At 39.3% G+C, this 22,738-nt stretch overlaps 1 protein-coding gene across 16 annotated transcripts in view; it reads left to right on the forward strand.

Annotated features, from left to right (window-relative positions):
• Hivep2 (HIVEP zinc finger 2) overlaps positions 1 to 22,738 on the forward strand; it is a 184,509-nt gene that overhangs the window by 19,800 nt on the left and 141,971 nt on the right. For 10 of the 16 annotated variants that reach the window (XM_071612969.1, XM_071612980.1, XM_071612968.1 and 7 more), the window contains exon 2: positions 21,881 to 21,955. The exons of 5 other annotated variants lie outside the window; for them this stretch is intronic. The gene's annotated coding sequence lies outside the window, so the exon portion shown is untranslated. Of the gene's footprint in view, positions 1 to 14,836; positions 14,923 to 16,662; positions 16,736 to 21,880; positions 21,956 to 22,738 lie in introns of those variants that run through there. One more of the 16 variants, XM_071612971.1, reaches the window with a different exon arrangement.

Genomic DNA, 22,738 nt, shown 5'->3' on the forward strand with positions numbered 1-22,738 from the left:
AAGCAATTGCATGAGCATCTCTTGAGATTTTTTTTTTTTTTTTTTTTTTACTTTTGATGATTTTAAAATAATCCTAATGGAAATCGAGTCATCCTTTGGAAACCACATTGAAAATTCCGCGTAGAAACTTGCGCAGGGAAAGTGCTTCCTCCGGGCACTAGGAAACCCAGGCTTTTCCTCACTCAGGAGAGGAGCGGGAGGAGGCTGCGGCCGCGGGGAGCTGCGGGGAGCGCGGCGGCCCTGCTGGGCTTCGCGGGGAGCGCGCGCGGCTCCCGCCCGGCGGCCCGGTGCGGCCTCAGGTGGCCGCGCCCGCGGTCTCGGAGCCGGGCGCGGGGAGGGCGTGCGGCCGAGGGGAGCCCTGGCCCTGGCCGCGCGCCGCCTGCCCTGCCCGCGGCTGAACTTTGGCCCGGGCCGCTGACACCCGAGGGAGTCTGAATGCAATGACGTCTCAGCTGGTTTCGGCTGCACAACAGGAAATGCTCTGGGCCTCCCCCTTCCTGCCCGGAGAAAGTGGGGCTCGCTGCTCCCGGCGGCCGGCCGAGACCTAGTTTCGCCTCCGCAGCGCCCGCTGCTCCAGGGCCTCTGGGGGCGCAGGGCTCAGGCTCTCCGGGGCACCCTGGTTGTGCAGTGGCTCTCTTGACAGCCTGGCCGGCCGTTCTGCGCGGAAGAGCCCGCGGGCCGGGTGGTAATTGGTTTTGGGAACCACATCCCTTGCACCTAGCTGAGGGAGAGGATGCCCAGGCAGGGGCCCCCCGGGGCATCCGGTGTGTGGGGGGGCCTCTTGGAAGGAGGCCCACAGTGCTGAATAATGCTGACCTCAGAGGGCCCGGGTTGTTTTCTCACTGCCTTGACCGAATATGCAGTCTGTCTTTGCACAAAGCCCTGACACGAAACCTCTCCTTTAACCCTCCTGCTAACTGCCACCTTTCAACTTTGTTGTGGAAACATACATAGCTGAGTGTTCAGTGCAAAACACAAGCATCGTGCCCTTAAACACTTGGAGACAGAAGTCTTACAAGAAATGGGCTCAAATGTTCAGGATTTTAGTGTTTTTTTTTTCTTCTTCTTCTTCTTTTTTTTTTTTTTTAGGTAAGATGGTAAATTTTGTTTTAAAAGATAGTTTATCCTTTTTTTTTTGAAATTCAAGACAACTTTGTAGCCCTGGATTTATTATCCTGAAGTTGTAAATGTATTTTTACTCTCATTTTTTTGCTGTAGGAAGGCTTTTAAAAAATTGAAGACAAGCCAGTCAACACAAGCTTTTAAATAAAAAGTGTTTACATTTGCATTAATAATCTTTCAAGTTATATTTTAAAATTGATCTTCGCACTAGTAATCTATAATTTAGTAATGTGAATCTTGTGCGTCTCATATACTCGAAAGTATGATAAAGAGGAGGATCAGCCCAGTAGCCATTGTGATGATGTTCCTAGTTGACTGATGAATAGGCTTTGTAATGGTAGATTGTTCTTTTGGCCACACAGCCAAAATGCCAAAGTTCACTGGGAGGTCTGCTAAGGTTTCTTATATCAAAGACGTGACGAAAATATTATTTAGTAATTCCTAGTAACCTCAAAAATTGTTCCATATCGAAACATACACTGTGTTCACATGCTCAGGTAAAACTGAATCATGAAGCTGAACGCTCACCTAAGTTTTTGTAAGTGTTGCGTAAGTAAGTATTTTCCTTCGAAAGAAGCCTGATGTGATCATTAGATGTGTATAAACTACAATTGTTATTTCCCTTTGGAAACTTTCAGCTGATTTATGCCATATAGCTTTTTTTTTTTCCTTTGGTGGAATATGATCCTCCTTTTTCCCATCTGAATGTCATTCAAGCTGCCCTAGCAAAGTTATTTAGTTATGGAATATACAAAAACTGTTGGTACAGATATTCTCAATGGCCCATATAAGGAAATAAAGTTGTAGCTTCTTGGTATTATGTCAAAGAGAGTCAACTCCGTTATACTATATTAGTATGTGTGTATGTGTGTGTGTGTGTGTGTGTGTGTGTGTTTGTGTATGTGTGTGTATGGTGTTGGACATGGAGTTGGGGTCTCTGGGCCATACTAGGCAAGTACTCTACCACTGAGCTACACTCTTAGTACTTTTTAAATAGTTCAACAGATTCAGGAGCACACACGATGAGATGAACAATGTTTTCTAAAACCAGAAAGCACTGTGTATTGCAATATTAATTTTCTGTATGATTCTTTTTTCCTTTCTTTCCCTCATGAAATTATACAACAGATATATCTCTTTAAGTGGACAACTGTTTTAGGGCTTGTTGTATTTGGGTCTCTTGCACTGTGTCTGTTTGCTCTTTTTAAGATTTAAAACTGCTTCTAAATCCAGCTTGGCCATTTATAACACTGGCATTATGAAAGTATTTATTTAGTTGTATTATAACAGAGATCAATTACTCCAGATTTGTATTAACAATAATCCCCAGTTTTAATGCAGCATCTTGTTGGAGGTGCTAAGTAGGATCTGTAGACATATTAATTGAATCTCATAATCACCAGGAGATTAACATGGTGTTGTTATAATTCCATTGCATGAGGAGTACTTCTGGATTGCATAGAATTTGAGTTTTATAACATTTGGCCAAATCCAATACCTCATCTATCATCATGGTCCAAACATAAGTGATTTGGTTCATACATGAATTACAAAATACCTACTTTGGGAAATACATTCTGCTCTTGTGCTAGAATGTATTTTGTGCAGAAAAAATTGGGGCCTTTGTGGTAATTGAAACTACAGTTCAGATTAGGGTGGGTAGAAGAATGTTTTTTATCTCTCAGTTGAGGAGCTTGCATTTCTTGGAGGAAAATACTAAAATAAAAGTAATCCTTCCTTATGTCTTGGTATTGTAATTTGAAATATGCTAATTTTTTTTTTTTTTAAAAGAATTAGTTGTTTACTGTCTCACTTTCCCAGTGAACTGCACCCCCCTAGGCAGAGTTTGTCCTGCCCTCAGTGAATTCCCAACGCTTAGAACAGGGCCCCACCCAGAGCAGTTGTTTAGGGCACAGGTGCTGTGGAGGAGAGAAGAAACCACTGTCTCTCATATTTCTGATGCTGTTTCATATTCTTGGGCCATACTTGTAGAATTCTCTTTTTGTTAAGTGGTTTAAATTCAGCCCAAATAAGATATTAAATTTAAAAAATGGAATGTGTATATATATATATATATATATATATATATATATATATATATATATAATAGGTGCTCAAAACACATCCATTAAATTGAAACATATTCAGAAAAGCAAGATATTTAGCAATATTGCAACCCTGGTGTTTTATTTACTACTGCAATAATTTGTAACCCCCTTTTCATCTAATGAGAGTCATTTTTAAAAAGCTTAGTAACTTGCTGATTTACTAAAGAAGACATTTAATGAAACTAAAAGAGTAGTCACTTACACTTGAGTAATTTTAACTAGTATCTAACCCCAAGACTCAACATAGCAGTTTGAGATCCAAAGGTGAAATGTGTATATGTATTTTTTCATTCATTTCCTAACAGAATCTTTGATGCTGCAAGTGAGGTTTTCTGGAAATTGGGAGTATGAATGAAAAGGGCCTGGCTGTACCTTCAGTGACTAGTAAGGTGCTCAACAGGACTGGCTTCCTGGGGGCATGTGATCTGTGTATTCTCAAGGGCCCCAAGATCAAAGAGCCTGAGTTTGGTTTAATGCTCTGCTGTTACTGTCTTGAAATTTTTTTTTTTGGGGGGTGCTGGGGTTGTGGCTCAGTGGTAGAGTGCTTGCCTAGCACATGTGAGGCCCTGGGTTCGATCCTCAGCATCACATAAAGATATTGTGTTCACCTACAACTAAAAAATAAATAAATATTTTTAAGTAAAAAAAAAGAATTTAAATTTTTGAACAAAGAGTCTTACATTTTTGTTTTGCATTGGGTTCTGCACATTATGAGGCTGATCTTGGTATTCATTAAATATGTCTGACAAATTGACTATCTTGACTATAAAATTTGGAAGCTTAGATTTTACTCCTGGAATTGGTTTGACAGTGAAGCTTAGTTTCCCTATTTTATTAAGGTGCAGCTAAATTAGAAACAGCCTGAGTGTTTGGGATCCACCTAGTAAAGTTTTTCAGCTAAGGGTTTAAGAATGAATGGGTGGGGATTTGAGGAATTCTAAATAGCTTAGCATGGCTCAAGTTTAAAGGACAAGAGAGGTCATGAAAAATGGGGATGTGGGCTGAGGCCAGTTCATGGAGACAGAGAGAGTCAGAGAGTCACCAAGAGAGTCTTATTCTAGAAGCCATCAGAATCCAGAGTTTCCCTGAGGGGATTGTGCAGCCACACCAAGTAGAGCTGAAAGTGCTTTATAATTGGGAGCTAGCTGGCAATTATTTTTATCTGTCATTTGCTATTGAGTGTGAGTGACTATTATGCCCTCACTCTTGGTAAGTGGAGGGGAGACATTTAAATTAGACACAGAAATTTCTCACCAGAAGAGGATTAGGTTCTAGAATTTCGGAAGAAGTTTTACAACCCGCCCCCCCTCACCACACACACAACTTTGGATTAGGATAAACTGCTGGTTTGTGATTAGTTCCTGGGTACACTTATTTGGAATCTTTAGTAGGGATGGGGTGACACAGACTTATTATCATTGTCCCTTCAGAATCTGATGGAATTTTTAATTTATAATGATGATTCAAAAAAAAAATGAGTGTCAGGCACTTTTCTGGGACTTTTATTGTGTTAATTATTTTATCCTCACTTAATCATCTCATACCTTAAATTCTTTATCTTATGAGCAAAGGCTGTTAGACTCCTTAGTTAATGATGAAAAACCTGTAGGACAAAGAGGTTAAGTATCATGTTCAAAGTTAGATGGCCAGACCATTTTATAACTTGTGTTTAAGTTCAGATAGTCTGAAGTCAAATCCAGTCTGAATTCAAAGCCCGGACTTTCCTTGTCTGTGACTACATCACCTGCTCCTTCTATGGCTCAGGAAGCATTTTCTGGATCAATGGTTAAAGAATGACTGAATTAGAAGGAAAAGATAGCTTAACACTTTCTTTATCCAGATTAGTAAATTCGAGTTTAAAAAATGTTTTCTTCCTGTTGATGGTAGGCACCTTCTAATTTTGAAGGGAAGTTTATTTTCTATTATTACATATAATAACCCGACTCCTAAATAAATATTTCTTAGAGGATACGATGTATTGGGAGTTTGTTTCCTGGTCGTTGGAGAATTGCCAAGTGAGTTCTTTCTTCTGGTGTGGGTCACTGGGTCTTAGTGGTTGGGGTGATGTTGGCAATACAAACCTGTTTTCTGGGTGGTTCAAGAGTGGCTCATCACTGGTACATCACAGAGTAAAGCTGTGAGCCATTCATTGACACATAGGACTGTGACCGAGGATGGAACCAAGTCCAGCTCCAAATGACATGGCCTTTGGAAGGCAGGACTTGGGAGATACCAAGAAAACTAAGTGATAAATAAGTAGCCCAATACAATAGAAGGGACATTATTGTTAAATTTGCAACTTTCTTTTTGGCTGTAACTCTGTGACCTTATGTAGCAGTTATGCAAAATGGAACTATGATAAGAATTATAGAGATGAAGTGAATTGTAAAGGAAGTATTTTGGAGGCTTATAGAAGGGTGGAACAACTGTGTTTTTACACCTAACAGAAGAACTTTACTTCATGAAACTAAATTTCCTACTATAATTATTCCCTTATGTCTAAGGGCATAAAAAATGTCCTTAGAAATCTCTCTATTTTTATCCAGAATAGAGTGTTTTTTTAACTCCTTGCGTATTTTGAACAGGTGATTAGTACAGGTTGGTTGGTCTGTCTGTCTGTCTGTCTGTCTGTCTCTCTCTCTCTCTCCCCCCTTTCCCTTTCTCCCTTTCTCTTTTTGTACTAGGGACTGAATCCAGGATGCTCTACCAATAAGCTACATTCCCAGATCTGCAGTCCTTTTTTATTCTTTTTATTTATTTTAAAAAATAATTTTAATATTTATTTTTTAAATTGTAGGTGGACACAATATCTTTATTTTACATTTATGTGGTGCTGAGGATCGAACCTAGTGCCTTGTGCATGCTAGGCAAGTGCTCTACCACTGAGCCACAACCCCAGCCTCTATTCTTTTTATTTTGAGACACAGTTTTCTTAAGTTGCTGAGGCTGGCCTTGAATTTGTAATCTTCCTGCCCCAACCTCCTGAGTTGCTGGGATTATAGATTTGTCGTGTCCATTTCTGCCTCCTTTTGAGGATTAGATTCTCTGCTGTTTAATGTCAGTGTAGATTTGATATAGAATTACTTACAGTTTATTAACATGACTTGGGAATAGCCACAATAAATGTGTAAGGAACAGTGAGATCTGTGTTAGGGTATCTTTTTTTTTTTTTAATGAATTAATGTGTAGTTACCAATACTTTAGAATGCTACTTTACTAGTGTTGACTACTTGATGTTTATTACATTTTATTTCCTAAAAGTTAATACGTTTGAATATGGAATTTATTTGCAGAAGTCAAATGAGAATATTTATCAAAATGAACCTTTGAGTAGAATGCTCATGAACAGTCTCTATCATAAACTGCTTTTATGATGTGTTTCATGAAGAACAATGTGATTCTAGGAAAAAAAAAAACACTAAAGAAAGGCCTGTAGATGAGACTACTGTGAATCTAGATTTGTACAGAAGATACTTATAGAGTGTTGCTTATTGAACTTAAGCTATTAAGGTGCATTCCTATCCTATTCTGTGAGGATTCAGGAGGATTAATTCTTTAAAGTACAATTATGAATCAAATATTAAAATATAAAGCGCTGAAATTGGTAAAGAAAACCACTTAGATAAGGAAGAGAACAGAAGAAAGGGCATTTAACAGTTCTGTTCTCTAATTTTTCTTTTTCCCCCTTTATTTCAATTTTGTCTTGTCCAAAATAAAGGAAGTTGAAGCTGGATAAATTGGTACATACTCCCAGCTACTCAGGAATCTTGGGCAGAAGGCTTGCAAGTTCAAGGCTAATCTGGGCAATCTAGCAAGACCCCATCTCAAAATAAAAATATAAAGGGCTGGGGACACAGCTCAGTGGTAGAGCTCTTGCCTAGCATGTGTGAGGACTTGGGTTTAATCCTTAATACTTGGCGGGGTTCGGGAAGAAGAGAGAGAGTTGGAAGTGGCTTGCTTCAGAGATCTTTATGATTTTTGAGAATTTTTTTTCTGGGGGTTGGAATCAGGGATTGAATTAGGGGGCACTTGACCACTGAGTCGCATCCCCAGCCTTATTTTATATTTTATTTAGAGACAGGGTCTCACGGAGTTGCTTAGTGCCTTGCTGTTGCTGAGGCTGGCTTTGTCTCCTGAGCTGCTGGGATGAGAGGGTTTTGAAAATATACTGGAATTAAGAAAGTCCTTGTGAGTGAATGAAAGCGTCTTTGAACTGGATAGAGTAATGGGACGTATGGGTAAGCTTTGAACTGATAGAGACATTTCAGTCATCATTAAGAAGGTGCTTTAAACATAAAATAAATTGTATGACTTAAAAGAAAGGTAATATGTGGGGAATTATATACTATGAAGAAATGCATGAAGGAGTTTAATATAAGTGTTTATATTAAAAAAATTATTACAGAAATGACTTAATCTGAGATTCCAGGCTGTCTTAGTTGAATAGCTTTTATGCCATCTCTGTTTTCTAAATGATGTTAAGTGGTCAGTTTGCTCTCACATAGGTTGGGCATGAGAAAAATACATTTCTATAGCTTCAGGCTCTTTTATTCTTTTATTCCACCTTGTGTTTATGTAATTGTATGAATGTGTCAGTTCCCTAGAATCCAGAGAACATTCTGTTGTGTATTGGTGAATAAGAAGTTGTCAGTGCTCTATTTTTACAGCTGCGCTCCAGGGTATCACTTTCTGAAGAGGTCAGCTGGGCATGACCTCATGGGGGCACGAGCCTCTGGGACAATTCTGAAAGAACCCCAGGCCTGCAGAGTTGAAAAGCCACTGCAGAGCGTCTCAGTGCTGTGGTGGGGAGGCCCTGGGTCTGTGGATGCGGTCTGTCTCAGCAGCTGTATTCAAAACTAAATCCAAAGATGAGGGACGCAGTAGGATATAAGGCTGGAAGAAGCAGCTAGCAGGAAGCGGCGTCCTCATCCAAAAAGATTCTGTGTGCTGTTGTGGTTTTAACACTGGGATTGTTTAATCATGAGAATAAACAGGAAGGTAAAGAGGAGGAGGTTGAAGGAAACAGGTATCGAGAAGGGAAGTAGGGATCCTGAGGGTTGTTTCATTTCATTACTAACATTGTTCTTGTTAAAATTAGAAAACTTTTTAATTTATTTTTATTTTTTTGGGTTGGAAAGAGTATGTGAAACTACATGAGAAATACAATTCGTTCATCTGATACATGGATATGATATTTAGGGGTGATCCTTAGCTTTGGAATTCCTTGTTCCAAGGTTTGAGGCAACTTTTGGGGGCAAATATCCTGTGAAGTGGGAGGTGAAGCTGGGAACCATGCAGGGCTTTAGAAACCTTACGTATGATTTTGGTCTTCTCCCTAGAATGAATGGAAAGTCATAAAGGTTATCTAGGATTCTTTTTTTTTTTTTTTTTTTTTGAGAGAGAGAGAGAGAGAATTTTAATATTTATTTTTTAGTTCTTGGCGGACACAACATCTTTGTTTGTATGTGGTGCTGAGGTTCGAACCCGGGCCGCACGCATGCCAGGCGAGCGCGCTACAGCTTGAGCCACATCCCCAGCCCTATCTAGGATTCTTAATGAAATAAATAGCGGAATATTAGCATGTTCTCCTCATTTAGAAAAGATGTATTCCATTCTCTGTCTTCACGGTTCATGTGAATAAAACCTGGTAATTTTGGAATTCACAAGCATGTAGAGTCATTAGTGTCTGTGCAGTGTGTAAGTTTTACCTGAAAGTCACTCATACATCTTGTTTCTGCAGAGGTGGTTCTTACTGTTCCCTTTTCAGTCCTTGCATCAAGATCTGCCCTGAAGAATATTTGACTGTTTCATTTTGTGGATGTGGTTCTTTTTTTAAAAAAAAAATTATTAGCATATTCTGTTTCACATATCAAGTAGATCAATAATCCTGGAGAAGAAAGAATTAGTGATAAAACCAGCTGTACATCAGATATTAAATTGTTATAAACTTGTATTTACTAATATTTGAACTATTAGAATAAGAGTAGGAAGAAGTTTATGTCAGCTAATCAGATTTGAAATTTTGAGTGACTAGAACTATTAACCATCTTAGAAGAAATGCATTTAAATCTAGTTATATTACAGTGCCTTCCATATTTATTGTACATTCATTGTGCTGTAGTAGAACCTTTTGGAAAAAGCTTTGGAAAAGTGGCTTTGAATTATCTGAGTGGACAAGTGTTCTAGTGTCAGGTAGGGAGTTGGAACATGTGAGTCTGGAAGAGAGGATGGGTTGAAACAGGAATTTGGGAGCCAGCAGTGTACAGGTTGTGTTTGAATTGGGGCAGACAAAAAGGTATAAAGGGAGACATAGAGGGTGAGAAGAGGAAAGGACTTGGGGCTGACCCTGGAGCAACTCCAACTTTTAAAGTCCTGGTAGGAGGGATTGAGGCCTCAAGAAGATTAGGAAAGGGTTAGAGAAGCACAGCAGTCAAGAGGGTCCAGTGTCACAGCAGCTAGGTGAGGAAGACATTTGTTTGTTTGCTGTGGCTTCTGTGATTAAGCACCACACATTAGGTGACTGAGGTCTCTATTGCCTCAGCCCTGGAGGCTCGAAATCTGAGATCAAGGTGTTGGCAGGGTTGGTTCCTTCTGAGAGTGGTGAGGGAGACTCTGTTCCAGGTTCTCTCCTAGCTTCTGGTGACAGCTGGCAATCCTTGGCATCCCTTGGCTCATCATCACTCTGATCTCTGCCCCTGTCTTCACGTGGCATTCTCCCTGTGGGTCCCTGTCTGCTTATAAGGACACCAATCTTGTTGTAGTAAGGGCCAATCTCACTGGAGTATTACATCATCTTAACTAATTACATCTGAGTGACCCTGTTTCCAAATAAGGTCATGTTTTGAGGTAGGATTAGGACTTCAATCTATCTTTTATGGGGAACACAATTCAGTGAATAATAAGAGGACTCAGATTCAGTCCAAGAGGATTTCCCTCTTGTGTCCAGCCTTCCAGGGAAGGCAGGGCAATCAAGATAGAGTTCTGGTTCTTACACTTAGTTTAATACAAGGTAGGCAGTATTCTTTCCAGAGAGGTCCAGATCAGGTGTTTATGGTAGCTGAGAAGGTGATGGATGGGAATAGGAAGAATGCCAAATGGGAATAAGATGGGAAGAACATTTCTTAGAGGTGAAATTTGAATTGGGCCTTGGTAGGTGGGGTTCAGGATTTAAATTTATGGAACATGAGGTAGAGAGGGCATTATGGGAGGGGAAAACCTGCTCAATGACTTGAACTGGAGAAGTATTCACAGTGTTTTAAAAGCAGGAATCTGCTCTATGTCATTTACCTTGAAAGGATCAGGCACTGCTGGTTTCCCATTATGTAGAATGGATATCAGATGTGGGTGTGGCAGGAATGAAGTTGGGTCCTACATTCAGTGGATTCAGTTAGCAGTTGTTTACTGAGGCCCTACTGTGTATCAGGCACTGTGCCAAGGGCTGGGGTTATGTCCAGTCACTCAGTTGCTGGTCTTGAAATCCTGGGTCCAGGAGATGCTCCTGCCTCAGCCTCCCTACTATCTCTGGTAGTTGGCACTATAGGCTAGCACCACTGTCCCAAGTATCAATCATCATATCAGCACACAACTTATGGGTAAAACTATAAGGATTTTCTCTTATGACTGTGACCATTTTCAGACTTGTTAATTTAATAATAGTAACTAATAGTAATAAGCAGCTTACTCAGGAATAACCACTATGGTAAATTCTTTACCTAAATTAATCAGCCATTACCAAAACCTTATGATGTAGTTTCCTCCATATTTCATAGACTCTAAGGTGCCATAGGTTATAAGATGGTACTGGATATACCTCTAAGAAAGAAATAAAAGACTTCCAATTAATTGAAAGATGCCATTGATAGACACATTCTGGTTTCAAAAATATGAAAATATGCATGTGTGCTGGGGTTGTGGCTCAGCAGTAGAGCACTCACCTAGCACGTGTGAGACCCTGGAATCGATTCTCAGCACCACATATAAATAAATAAAGGTATTTTTTTTTTAAAAAAAGAAAAGATGCATGTGTTCTAGATTTGGTGGACAACTTAAATTTTTTGGCATATGGTAACTGTGGTTGATAGATGAGAAAATCTATGATGCCGAGAAGGTAAATAGCTTGTCCAAGATTACACATGGGTCCATGGTGCACCAGAGCCTGGTCCTTCCCATTGCCCTCCACTGTGTACTGTGGGTGCAAACTCTGAGCACATTGCAGTTGACTTTTTTTTTTTTAATGTATGTAGAGCCTGATAATGTTTTAGGGCTCCTGTCTGAACTTTTGGGGTACGTTATTGGAGGAAGAGGTGTGTGGAGATGTGCAACTTGTAATAGATGATTTGGCAGGTCAGGGACTCTCTTTTTAATCTAAAAAGATAACAATGGAGAAAGGCCATCATGGTGAGCCAAGAGATGGAGGCAAAGGTGAGCAGGGGCCAGAGCAGGTAGGTGACTTTTCTTGTGGAAAATGATGTGTTTTCAGCCCCTTTTAAGTTTCACTTCTGAAGATCACACTCAGCTCCCCCACCCGCCCTGCCCTAATCTTTATCTTGAATCTCTTGGTTGTCATCAGAGGTGCTGTTACTGTGTTGCTGGGTTTCATTTCCTGTGAAGTTCCCTTTCCTCTGGTCTAAGGTGGCCCTGTAGGTATCTCTAGCTTCCAAGGCTTGTGGGAAAGTGCCCAGATGCTTAGTGCAGAATGGGAAACTGCATTAAATTTGGCTGAATAAACAATAAGTGGTGAGGTGCAGGCTAATTGCTTCTCTTCCTTTTAAATATTTTCCATCTTCATAGTGACATTCAGTGTGTTTTTGATACATGGGGTTTTCCCCTCAAGTATTGTTTTTTTGAAAATCAGATATTGTTCATATTTCATATACTTTGAAACTATCCAAATGATCATATGAAGGAAACTTACCTTTTGAGTGGTCTGGAGGTAGTTCTCAGAGTCAAAGTGGAAGTTTTCCTTTGGGTCCTAAGGCTTGAGGTTGGAGGATGTTGTATATCCATGAGTGAATCAAACTGACACACACACACATTTTTTTTTTCTTTTTCTTTTTTAAATACTGGGGATTGAACTCAGGAGTGCTTAACCACTGAGCAAAATCACCAGCCCCTTTTTACTTTTTATTTTGAGACATAATCTTGCTAAGTTGCTGAGGCTAGTTTCAAACTGTGATCCTCCTATCTCAGCCTCCTGAGTCACTGGGATTACAGGAATGCGCCACCTATGCCCAGCTGACAAACCTTTTTTGAAAAGCTGGTATAAAGCTAAGCAAGCCACTGTGAGTACTGGATTGATCACCTGCACTGGTGAGGGGCCAGTCTCTGTGTGCTGGCTGTTGACGGTAAACAGTGCAGGCAATAATAGCTCAGCACTCTTCCAGTTGAAGTCTGCTAAGTACATATTCACACTTTTAAAATAATTTGATTATTATTTTTTCCTTTTAGATGTGCAGCAAAAACAGCATTTCTACCTGAGCAGTAGAAATGATTACAACACCTTACCATGCTTTCAACTCTTCTTACTTCTTCCCTTCTGTTAGAACTGGTCTTATTCTCTAGGTGTTCCCACTAGTAATGCGTTCTACCCAGTAATCAGATCTATGGCCCATATTGGGGGAACTCAGTTTATTGTGTTAGGAAGGTGTGCTCAAATGTGACCCCGTGGGCCTTTATGGAGTTAACTGTAGAGGAGATGGAAGCATATGTATCTATGGAGCCAGGATGAAAACCACCATGGGAAGAGGTGTGATGAGCAGGAGGGGTTAGGGAGGAAGAAATGAGTATCTTAGACAGTCTCGAGGAGGCTTGGAGTGGAAGGAACAGAAGTTTTATCACTCTAGTTAGCATGTCCTTAAAACTAGATACAAACAACAGTGGTTGTATATATTGGGATCTGCTCTCATATTTGTAGAAAGAACGACACTTCAGAGCAGTGCTTTCCAATTAGCCATCTGCAGTGATGGACAGGTCCTGTATCAGAGGTGGCCAATATGGGAGCCACTAATCACATGTGATTTGGGAACACTAGAAATATGACTAGTGCAACCGAGCAACTAACTGTTAAATTTTATTCCCTGTTAATTGAAAAGTTAAATCTAAACAATCACATGTGGCTAGTGGCTACCAAAGCCAGACAAAACGTGCATATCTGTAACCTGGTATTGATCCCAAATCATAGACACTTTGTTTGGCTTTTACTTTTTAATATATTTTGGCATAAATGGAGCATCTATGCACACCCTAAAGTGCAGTAAGTCATTAAGAAATGGTGATACCCCCACACCTCCTGCATATGTGTATGTACATGCACACACAGATATGCAAATGCTTATATGCCCATGCACACACAGATGCACCTGTGTACGTACACACACACAGACACACACACACACACACAAAGAAGTCTTTCTTCCTGACTTCTTGAAATGAAGGGAGGGAGAAATATGATGATTTTGGATGGCTTACTGTTTTGAAGGACAGGTAATAAATTAGTGATTCTTCTACTGGGGACATATCAGGCTGAACAAAGAAAAGTCCCTGATGGAAAGAAAGAACCATCTCTGCCCTCCAGAAGAACTCAGCCAGAGGATCTTGGATGAGTCTTAGTTTCCTCCTCTATACACTGTGGATTACAGAATCTCCTATCTGCCCCCCAAAATAATATATATTTGGAAAAACTTCTTTTCAGGTTGGTCTTTCCAAACCAACATCACAGCTTTTTTATAATCCTGCAGGACATTTCCTTTTCTCTTTGTGTTGACTGTGGTACCAAGAGCTATGATGATACATATTCTCCCCTTGATTTCAGATGTCATCTGGCAATTGCCACATCTCTCCAAGACCCACTTGAAAAATCTTTCCTTTTAAATTCTGACCCCAGTCTTGTTTTGGGAGTCTTCATTTTGAGTCCTAACTGCATTCTACTCACGCTTTGACTCTGCCCTTCTCAGTGTGTGTGTGCCCACCATGTCCTGGAGTCCCCAAATGTTTCATGTTCTTTTCATATGCCTGTGCTTTATCTTCCTGATTGGAATGCAAACTCCCTGGTAAGAGTCAGGCTTTAAACTTTATTTTCTTGATCTTTTTAAACTTAATTTTATTCAGTGTTTGCAAAGAGTGGTGCTCAGTCCATGTTGCATTGTGATGGTTCAGTGGAGAATGTGGGTCTTCATTAAGCCTGTTTGGCTGTTAAGATCAGTGGTGTCAAGGTGTTTCATCTACAGCTATTTATCAAGGTGTTTTTTTTTTTTTTTAAATCAGATCCTCAAGCTCTATAAATGTGATTCTGTAGGACTGAGATGAGATGCTGGAACCTTGTATTTTATGAAGCAAACTAGGGAATTCTGATGCAGGTAATCTGAGGCCTGCTCTTTGAGAAATAATGGTCAATATATTAAGATACCATTTCTAAGGACTCAACATATAGAAGATTTCTCTGGCAGTAGGGATATTGCTTTTTAAGAAGTATAATTTTTTTAAAAAAATTTCTTTTAAAAAGGGATTGTAGAAGAGGGAGGGACTTTTGTGGGTAAAACATTTTTTTTTTTTTTTATGGAGCCTGGGGTAAAAATCATGCTGCTTCTTGCTACATCCTAGCAGGTCTTGCTGGTACAACAAAAGAGTTATGAGTCAAGCATGATCAAGAGTGCTGTTTACTACAAAGGATTTACAGAAAATTCATACACAGCAGGTATATACATCCCCTAAGTATTCTCTCTCTCTCTTTTTTTTTTTTTTTTGGTAAAACATTTGTTTAAATTATCTTGTTAAATGTATGCCAGGGTTGTTTGGACATTAAAACTATCACATCAGAGAGAAGGAATTGATAGTGCATAAAATGATCTCCTCAAACCACAATGATAGAAAACACTTATTCAGCCTCCTCTCAGAGATTGTTTGTCCTTATTTTAGTCTCGGTTTTAAACTAATCATCCCTGGAAAAAGGGCAATATACGGGAAGCATGTAGAAACAGTGCCACTGGTACAGGATGGCACACTGATTGCAAATGTAATGCTGACATCCTGAAAGTGAAAAAGGAAATACATGAAGTATACAAATCAGAAATGAGATCTTAAAAGGCAGAATAAAAATGTAGACCAGGAGGGAAGCTGAAGAAGGAAGGGGGAAACAACTGCTGGAGGTATCCCTGAGAGCTACCCCCATTGACAGTAGTGACTGATTGTCTTTCTTAGACCAACTCCATCCGATGCTGGATCCAGGGTTTCACGTGGTGCCTGGCTCATGGGAGAAGCCCCACAGGGTTCTCAAACCCTACATTAGTGAATTGAAACAAGGAATCAAATAAATAGGATTCTCTGGTCATTTATGTTCATGATAAGGACCCTGAGACATTTCTGATTAAAAGGAGAGGCAAGCAGTTTTTGCATTTTAGATCTATATAAGCTCCAATGTTTTTGTGTGTGAAGGCTTAGTTGACATGCTTAGTACACTGTTCATTCTCAGATACTCTGCTCTTTAACAAGTCTCTTCACCCCCTACCTTTTTCATATTTAAATGGTTGAAGATGCTCGTGATATATTTTTCAGATTATACATGCCCATGGATGTGATATGTATTAAAATATTTTGACTCATCAACCAATATACAGCATACCAATGCACAATATATTTTAAAGTCTTCAAAAATATTCAGATAGATTTCTTATATAGGTAGATAGGAATCTATATGTATCAATTTGAAGATGTCTCCTTTCTGTATAGCTAATGTAAAATCATATTTTATATAGCTAATTACCCTCTAATAGATCATAATGGTTTCCCTGAAGCATGAAACATCTATTAAAATAGATATTTTAGCATGGGTACTAAGAGAATGCATATTATATGCTGGGCAGACACATGGGCTCTATAGAGTAAAGAAAGCCATATTTTGATACCTCTAAATATATCTCTCTAGCTGCTTTACAAGTGTTTTAGATTTGTGATCTTTTAAACTTGACCTTCAGTACACTTTCATTAACTGAAAAAGATTTCATTTTATTTTTTTCTTGTAGGATGGGTCTTGCTTTGTTGCTCAGGCTGGCCTCAAACTCCTGAGCTTAAGAGATCATCCTGCCTCAGCCTCCCAAATACCTGGGTGTGTGCCACTATGCCTGGCTAAAAAAATTATTTTTGATTTTATACAAAATGGATCAAATTGTATTTGGTTATTTTGTACTTCCTTTCAATTTTTAATTGGTTGTGCAGAACTTGGAATTTATTTTTTTTCAAGGAAAGGAAGGAAAAGATGAGGGGGAGTATTTATTTGACAGTAACATCCTACAACTGAGCAGGTCCTCTCAACCCACTGGTTCTGAAAGCATGAAGTTATCAAAATTTACCTCTAGTTCTCAGATTGCTGTATTTTATTTTAGTCAAAATTATACCCTCAAACTTTTCTAGTTCATGAATCATCACTTTCCCTTCCCAGTCATAAATACCAGCCACCAATGATTGAAGTACCGGATCTGATTTTGGCAGTGGGCTAGGAACTCTGTGGAAAGGTAGGTGAATCTCATGCCATTTATGTTCTCAGGGAGCCTAGAGACAAGTATTAAGGATGAGACTCAAGCATTCTAACTCATTATACTAGAAGACAGAATAGGAGAAAAATGAGGCATAAACCAAATGCAATGAAAGTTCAGAAAAAAAGATGAGGACCTATTGCAGAAACCATGAAGGAGTTTATGGAAGACGTGGGTCTTCAGGCGTGGTTACCATCATTGGAAACAGAGATGGGGTTGGGAGATTGCGTTCCTGGTGGAGATGGTGTCATAGATGAAAATGGGATCACCTCATAAGGCTGTGTGAGAGTTGGATATTGCCAGACTATTGAGGGCACTACTCATGTGGACTGGATATAAATGGTGCCCCTGCAGTCGTGCAGCATAGTGGCCATGAATGAAAGCCAGGAGACGGGAACTGTGCATACATTTGATCTGGCATCATATGCAGCCAGGATTACTGGATCCATTGTGATGGATCTCGAATGAGACAGTGAAGTCGCTGTATTTCTTTCATTGGGTTGTTAACCTAAAAGGCCTTTAAACCCACTCAAATTTGAGTTTCTATGATTTCTCTAATTCAGCTGGTAACAGGGATCTGAGGAAGATAATTTTGAGCAATGAGGTGACTCCAATTTTCAGAAGATAAGAATTATTAGTAATATACAAAGTGAGACAAAGTGAGAAGTTACTAGACTTCAGATGTGTTTAAAGAGGTTCTGAGTCTTGAAGGCCATCCAAGTGAAGCTGGAATAATTTAGCAAACTGGTACTAGCCTACCTTCACCTTGATGCCATATATACTGCTTCTGTGTCACACTGAGTCACACTCTTTACTCTGATTTCTAATTTGGCATTTTTATTAATAAGCTTCACAAAAACCCCCCAAAGAACAAAAAACAAAACTCTGCTAAACAGAGCTACCAGCTTCCAACTTCTTTCTCCTTTTGTATCTTGTCTTGTCTCCCTGTGTCATGAGTTTTTTGTGCTTTTGCAAGTGGACTTTTTCTCTTGGTCCTGGCGTGGGCTCTCTTCTGTCAGTGGTCCTGTGGATGGCTTACTGATGATCATGGTGGTTTCTTTTGGAGTTTTGATCCTTCTTTAGCTCTTGGTTCATGAATTATGAGCCCCAGAAGGAGCTTAGCTAATAGGCTGTTGGAGCAGGACAGAGGCAAAGTAAGGAGGTCCAGATTACAGGGGCGAGTTCAGGTATTCATGAATTCATTCAAGTTTACTAAGTAGCGCTACTTGAGGTGGACACTGGTTTCGGGTGGTTTTCCTCTCCCACCCTGCTTTTTATTGCTGTGATCTTTCTGCCCCCAAATTCTCTAAACAGTTTAAGATTTCTTCACGACAGCTGATTCTCTCCAGGGGTAGCAGCAAGACCTCTGGTGGCGTTAGAAGGCGACAACCCTGGCATGGCAGCAGCTGGTTTTATTTTTGGTTTTTGTCAGGTGTTTGTAAGTTGAGAACTGCCTGTATTCAAACAATGTGATGTGGTGGTGTGTACTGGGCTCCTGAAGCTAGAGTAGATGTGGTACAATTTAAAGGATAAAAATGAAGAGTCCTTAATATCACATTCTGCAATAAGCTTTTAAAAAACCTGGGCCTGCATTCGTGGCTCAAAGAATATGGGTGTACCATGGCTCATTCACAGTTGCATTTCATGTAAAAATCTGAGTTTTGCTTCGTTTTTGGAGATCTTACCACCAGTGAATTCTCTTGTGGAACAGTTACTGTTTTATGATGGGTAGATGTTGGTGCATTTGGGAGATCTTATTTTGTGGCCTGCCAGATTACTGTAACTCATTCGTTTTTGGAAGATTGTTTTCCCTTAAGTGGTTTTGAAGATAAACTGTTATATTGGAATATTATAAAATAAATGGGCAAAGAAAATTATCTCAGCAGCTATTAGGAAGATAGAGTTAAGTTAGTTTTAGTAAGTGATGAAATTGAGAAGAGACATGATCAATCAGCCCACTGTTACCCCAGGATCAAGATACACAGGTTGTCCATGGTCATTTAACAGAGAAGTCATGGTGTGGGAATATCCAGTTGATTGTCTGATATACTTAGAAAAGCTAAGAATGAATTTTGTGATAGAAGAAAACTAAGATGATAAATTACTCTCACAGAGTATCATAGACTATGGTTTTATGCTGTAATGTCTATATAGGTAGCTATGTTCTCATGTGTTATTTTCTCTGGTGGAAACATTTTCTCCCTCACTCTGATCATGTGGTCAGTTCCATTGGGTTGCCTTATTTTCTTTCAGAAAGAGCATATGTCCACATAGACTTGTGATTAAGATCCGAGTACACCTGTGGAAAGTATTAATGGTACATGCGTGATAGTGTTTGGAATGAAATATCACATTCATCTCTAATTCTGGACCTACCATGTTTTCTCACAGGCTTTATTTTGCCTTTTTTGAGTTTGATTTCTGTTACACAGCATGATTTAAAAAGATATTGTTCAACAATAAGATTTCTAAGGAAATAGTTAATATAAAGGAAAATATATGTGGCCCTGAAACCCTTCCTCTCTAGCATTGTTTTTCTCATGTTAATTACTAAGTTTTCTAGAAATGATTTTTAAAGAGAAGTGCCTAAAAGGGATGACTAGATCATTCTTGTGGATGATGACCGTAACTAGTGGAAAGCAAATGTAGCATTGTGTCTTCAAATTCATAATTTCTCCCTTTTTCATTTGGGGGGACCTGTCTAATGCTACTTGAACTTCAGAGAGGACAAATTCGGTTTGTAAATCTGAAAACTGCTAGAAGTTCAAGTTTTGTATTGATACAGAGTTTCACATTTCTGTCTAGTCTGCAGTGAGTGAGCGCAGGGTCCCTTGCTCCTCATTCTGTCACTCAGTACTGGCATTAGCTCTGTTCCCTAGAATTTACAGCTAGATGACTGATCACTCTTAGCGACACTTTCCATGGACTAAGTCTTCAGAGATTAATTGCAAATAGCAAATTGCTATCCAGGTATGCTTTAATGTTGGGACTTTTTTTTTTCTTTTTACTTTGTTGTGTTTAAATAATCATCAGTAGGACAGAAGAGAGACAGGAGAGAGATGGATACCTTGGACTCAAGAAGGTATCTTTGGTGATAACGCTTTCTTTAAAAATGAATCGAAAAGAGCATCATTGGAGTGTTGATTACACCTTTTGGTTTTGTTTCATTCACCCTTGATATCACCCATCAGAACCAGTGAGTGAATGATGGGAACTACTTGAGTAATTTGCCCACAGAATCTAGAGTCCATAAGAGTGAAGTCCCTGAGAGGACAGTCTGTAAAACTGAAGTATTATGTTTATTTCAGAATTCCTTGAATTTATTCTTGACAAGAAAGCTTTTGAGCCTGTAAATGATTATTCATGTTCTTGTCATTAAGAGACATAGATGAGAGTGGAGATAGTTGTTTAAAGTCTACCTTCAATCAACAACAAGCAAGGGCAGATCTTTTGAAAATCTGCTCTCTGACCTGAAAACAATTTTGTTTTCAAATCATTGTTTGAAGTGTTTTTGGAGGCTTATTACATTTGTTGGAGAATAGTACTCCAGTAAGTTCAGTAAGCCCAGAGTTTTAAATTCTGTGTCTGGAATGGTGTCGTGTTGTACAGTGGTAATTCTATAAATTATTTGTAATAAAGGTGAAAACACCAGAAAAAATATCTATCTGTATATCATTCCCATTTTGACAAAGGGACACTGTTAGGCATTCCAAAGCAGCTTCAGTAGTTCAGCAGTTGAGATATTCTGCCCTCCCACCCCCGCTCCCTCTCAACATCCTGTTTCATCACAAATATTTATCATTTTATTCATTAGTTCTCCACCTGCCTTATGGCTGCTGTGGTTGCTTGCTGTCACTCAGCCAAGAGACTGGGGAATGCCTGTCCACAAGTAGCATGGTGCATCTGGGCCAGGGTGCTCAGAGTCCAGGGTGTTGTACTATTGGTGCCATGGAATAGTGTGAGAGTGAGCCTAAGTAGCTGCCAGAATCATCAATACCAGGCACTTGTTATGAAAATATACATACTATTTGTGGTAAGAAGAAAACTCAAGTGTACAACATTTGAAGGTGTTTCTGTAAGGTCTTCTGGAAGCATCAAAATAAAAGAAAAATTTCTCTCAAAACAAAATTACCACTGAAAAGGCCAGTTTATTTGAGTGGCTGGTTAACAGAACTGAAGAATTTGGTTTGCATGAGAAGTCCAGTTAGTATTAATTAGCTACTCACTTTTAAAATATTAAATGCAATATGACATGTAATGGCACCACAGAGTGCACCATGACAGAAGCCCTTTGTTTCATAAGGGTTAGAGTTTTTTTTAAAGTAGGGATTAAATTCAGGGGGCCTTAACCTTTGGGCCACATCCCCAGCCTATTTTATTTTTTATTTTCAGATGGTGTCTCACTAAGTTACTTAGGGCCTGGCTAATTGGCTGAAGTTGACCTTGAACTTGCAATCTTCCTGCTTCAGCTTCCTGAATTGCTAGGATCACAAGCATGTACCACCATGCCCAGCTTGGCATTTTTTTGAGTATTGACCAGAAATTTTGTAGACTAAGGTTATGAGTTTTGGTGCAGAATACCACACAAGGGTGGTACTCCTCTCATTGTGTTTTGTTGGAGGAATGTCATATCAACATGCCTTATTATCACAGTGACCTTAACTTGAGATCTTGGTTAAGGTGGAGTCTGCCAGGCTTTTCCATTGTAAAGTTATTATTTTTCTCTTTTTGTTTCTGTATTCTGTTCATAAGGGGAGAAGACTTGTACTTCATTTCTCTCAGGGAGGTACTATCTACATGAATGATGGATTGATTTCAATATGGACTCATGTATATTTAATTTATTCTTTGGGTTATCATCCAGTACTACCACCATTTATTTTGTTGCCCATGAACTACTTTCTAAATTTTATTTTGCTGAGCGCTCTAGTATTACCTACAGTTTGGGGCAGCATGTATTACCCACCTGTTCTGCCTTGCCCTTCTCCATGCTCACACTCTCATATTTCAAACTGACAGATTCAGTTTTGTAGCTCTGGTTAACATTAGGGCCATTTTCATCGTCACATTTTAATGTATGCACTGTGGGAGGAGAAGTCATAATACAAAACTTCTTGTCAGCAGATTGGTGAATTTACCTGAGAAATTGAAAATCAAGATTATGAAAACGTGTGACTAGGACCAGAAGCAGATTTCCAGGTAGGAAATCAAAATCATTTTCTTTCACTCCTTTGCACTTGTTTTTACAGAATGCAAATTGTAATTTTCTTAGGAGATGCAAAATCCCCAAAGGAGGGACTGTATAGGTACTGAGTTTGTGCTAGAAGTCACTTCGTGTTCCTTTTTGAAAGATTCTTTCATTTAATTCCCAAACGGTGGATGTCTGAGCTTTGAAATGTGATCCAAGTGGAATTTAAAGAAGTCTATCTATATTTGCAAAATTATTCTAGGTATGATTTTGATTCTCAACGCCTACTTGAAAAGTAATTATCAGAGTGTAATAATATTTAGTTTTATTATGTCAGAGAAAACAGCTATTATTTATGAGATGTTTTATGTGTTTCACAGTATATTTATTAAGTATGGATTGATTCATATTTTATACTTCTCATAAACTCCCCTAGATATTATAAGGTCATAAACACTCCCTGTTAGAAAAGGGAGGGTCGGGGAAGCTCACAAACACACACATATATATATGTTCTCATGTTTTGGCATATGGATGTAATAAAAACAAGCATCAGTTTGCCAGCAGCTTCCATTGTGGTAATCTGACAGGGAATAAGTTCAGAACATGAAGACAACTGCAAATCTGAAATATAAGTGGAGTTAATATTATGCAGTGATTCTTACCTCCATTAGAAGTAGAAAAGCCAGTGATCCTTCCATCTGAACTAACAGCGGGCGCAGCTCCATGGCAACACAAAGAACCCTAGTCTGTCGAGGGTGTGCATACACAAATGCATTCAAAGCACGGGGTTG

The sequence above is a fragment of the Marmota flaviventris genome, chromosome 6 (assembly GCF_047511675.1).
Source record: "Marmota flaviventris isolate mMarFla1 chromosome 6, mMarFla1.hap1, whole genome shotgun sequence".
Classification (NCBI taxonomy): domain Eukaryota; kingdom Metazoa; phylum Chordata; class Mammalia; order Rodentia; family Sciuridae; genus Marmota; species Marmota flaviventris.